The sequence below is a fragment of the Malurus melanocephalus genome, unplaced genomic scaffold, assembly GCF_030028575.1.
Source record: "Malurus melanocephalus ecotype Western Australia unplaced genomic scaffold, MMel_1.1 scaffold_393, whole genome shotgun sequence".
Lineage (NCBI taxonomy): Eukaryota > Metazoa > Chordata > Aves > Passeriformes > Maluridae > Malurus > Malurus melanocephalus.
The window spans coordinates 106,540-109,490 of record NW_026623625.1 but is presented as its reverse complement, the minus strand read 5'-3'; positions in this window follow the sequence as shown (position 1 = coordinate 109,490).

Sequence of the window (2,951 nt, the reverse complement as noted above, 5' to 3'; positions counted from 1 at the left end):
AGGGATGGATGGATGGATGGATGGATGGATATGGATGGATGGATGGATGGATGGATGGATTGGATGGATGGATGGATGGATTGGATGGAGAAAAGTTCCTCTGCAAACTCACAGCGGAAACGCCGATCTTGGTGCTTCTCTGGACAGCGAGAAACCCCAGGACGGCAAAGAGATGAGCAGAATCCCGTGGCTGAGAGACAGGATGGAGCAGAGCTCACCCCTGAAGCTGCAATCTCAGGGGGTCCCCGGGAAGGCACGGGGGAGAGGATCACAGTGCAGCAAACAGGAACCAACGGGTGAAGATGCTGGACTCCACAGAAAAGAGCAGGAGAGCTCTCCCCCACAGCTAGCAGGTCGACCTCCTCTCCACCAAGTAGGGCAGGAAGTGAAGTTACCCCCCACCACACACACACACACCYCCTCCCAGTRCTTAGCAAGATCGTTTARGTGGGGCATAGGTCTTATYGTCTTTAYTAATCRCYCACCCATCAAAMGGATGACCTGGCAGTGTATCCCAGCAACAAAATGGGAAAGAAAAATTCCCCAAGAAAGGAAACAAAAGGAGAAAACTTAACCCACAACAGTCAGTTTCAAGCTCAAGCTAAAATTAGCAAATTCAAATTAAAATCTCCCAGACGAGATTCTTGAGAACAAAACCATGAATTCTAAAAGTTGAAACCAGTCAGAGCCTTCTTCCAGGAGGTACTGAGTGGCCCTTAACTCCAACCAAAGTTACCAGGGGTTGAAARAGCTTTGAAGCCTACAGGATTGGGGCCTTAAACAGGCTAAAGCTCCCAGACACCGTCTAAAAGTTGGGCTCAGGGATCAGCCCTCCAGTGGATTGCAGTAAACACTAATAGGAATTTACTCAGTGGTTTTCAGGACCAAGTTCCTAGATCCAGAAATCCCTGCTGTCCCAGCAGAGAGAACAAGGGAGACAGATGTTTTGGCTGATGATTGCTGACACTCAGGACAGGGGAATCCCTATGTCTTCCTTTCATGGCCTTTTTGCCAGTTCACACATTTTTAAAGGGGAATGAACAGTTTTTCATGTAACAACATGCTGCTGGCATTGTTTTTGCTCRGTCACAAGGTTAGGTGCATAAAGAGCAGTCACTTCAGATACAACACTGAATGGAAACTTCTCCTGGTCCAACACAATCACATGATCCTGGCTTCCTTCTGCATTTTCGTTGCCCAACATCCATCTCTGTGGATTATCCCAGGAAAAGCAAGTTTTGTGTTAGTCAGTTGGAAGGAGAAAAACAGAAAGGGGTTATTAAAGGCACTGAACTCACTTCATGAAATGGTAAACAACAAACTACTGCCTTTTATAAGTAATAATAGAGAATGAGTGACAGCTTTGTGGGCTCTGCAGAGCAGAGGTCCAAGTTAACCAGTGGATAAATTGMCATGTTGGGAATATGAAACCATTCTGGAAGCTGTCATCTGAAAGGCAGAGACAGCAGGGGCTTCAAAGGGGGTGAGTTTTGAGTGGGTCTTACTGCCTTTCTGATTTCATGCTAGATTTTACATTTTAGGGAAGAACTTGGAAAAAAAGACTGGAGGGTGGGCTAGGGACTCAAAAATCAGAAAACACAGAAACAGTAGGTATGCTTTTAATCTCTCGTCTTGTGCACCCTAAGACTTGATATTGTAGAGCTGTCAATACCAGCTGTGCTGCAGTATGATGAGAGATGCAGATCCTGCTCAGAATGAGGTTGAAGGCTTCTCACTGTCTCCTGCAGGAATGTTCACCACACACTTTGCCCGCAGAGAAAAGCACAGCAAAGAATTCTCCAAGCACAGCAAAGAATTCTCCGTTCCACTCCCGGTGGGTTTCACACATTAGTCATGGAAGAGGGATGTTGCAGGGCAAGATTTGGGCAGACACTCACATGCCACTTTGGAAGGAGTTCCAGAATTGGCTTCATCACAYGAGGCTGCCCAATGCCAGCATCGGAACACTTCCAACCAACACCGCCTGGCTCTTGCTGCCCTCTCCCGGGATATGACTGGCAGAGCCACCGCCTGACTCGCTTGGAGCCCAAACCACGGCGTTGAAAACAGCACGGAGGCTTTGGAGGGTCCCTGTCGCCAGGAGCTGGATTTATGGCGTGCGGCAGCGCCTGTGACAACCACGGCCACCGATTCAGCCCATGCCTGGTGTTCTGTAACAGGACACAGGGCTCACCCGGGACGGATGACGCTGAAATTCCAACCGGCTCTCGGGATGCCTAAAATACTAACAAGCTCTCGGGCGTGCTTGTCTCAGCTCCGTTGTAATGAGGGGGCTCATCTGCAGGAATTGCCACCCTCACCGTCGAAGGCCTGTGGAAGTAAATAGAAGAAGAAAATCACACCGTACCCAATCCAACCGCACATTCTGCGCTGATGACCCCCAGGATGGATCTCCCGTCTCCATGAAGAGGCAATGTCTAAGCTCAGAGCCCCAGATTGGCTGAAATTCAAAGCTTCTGATGCAGCCGCTGCCTCGTTGGGTGGAGGGCAGCTGGGATCATGGTCTCTTACAAACCTCCATACCCCCCAAAAAACCCCACACCAAGTCTTTGGCCTTTAACAAAAACTGTCAGACTTTGTAAACCCCGTGCCAGCTCTGACAGCTATGGTGCCTTGAAGACATGGCCAAAGTGCTTGTCACAGCATGGAGCTGTGTCAGGGGAGGGCTAGGCTGGATATCAGGAGAAGGTCCTTCCCCCAGGCAGTGGCTGGGCATTGAACAGTCTCCCCAAGGAATGGTCATTACTCCAAGGCTGCCACACCTCCAGGAGCATTTGGACAATGCTCTCAGGTACAGGGTGGGATTGTTCGAATGTCCTGTGCAGGGCTAAGAGTTGATCTGTAGAAGAGACTGGTCCCGCCTCACTACAATCTGCCTTCCAGGCAGCTGCAGTCCCCCAAACACCCACCCATCCTCTCCCAAACACCCA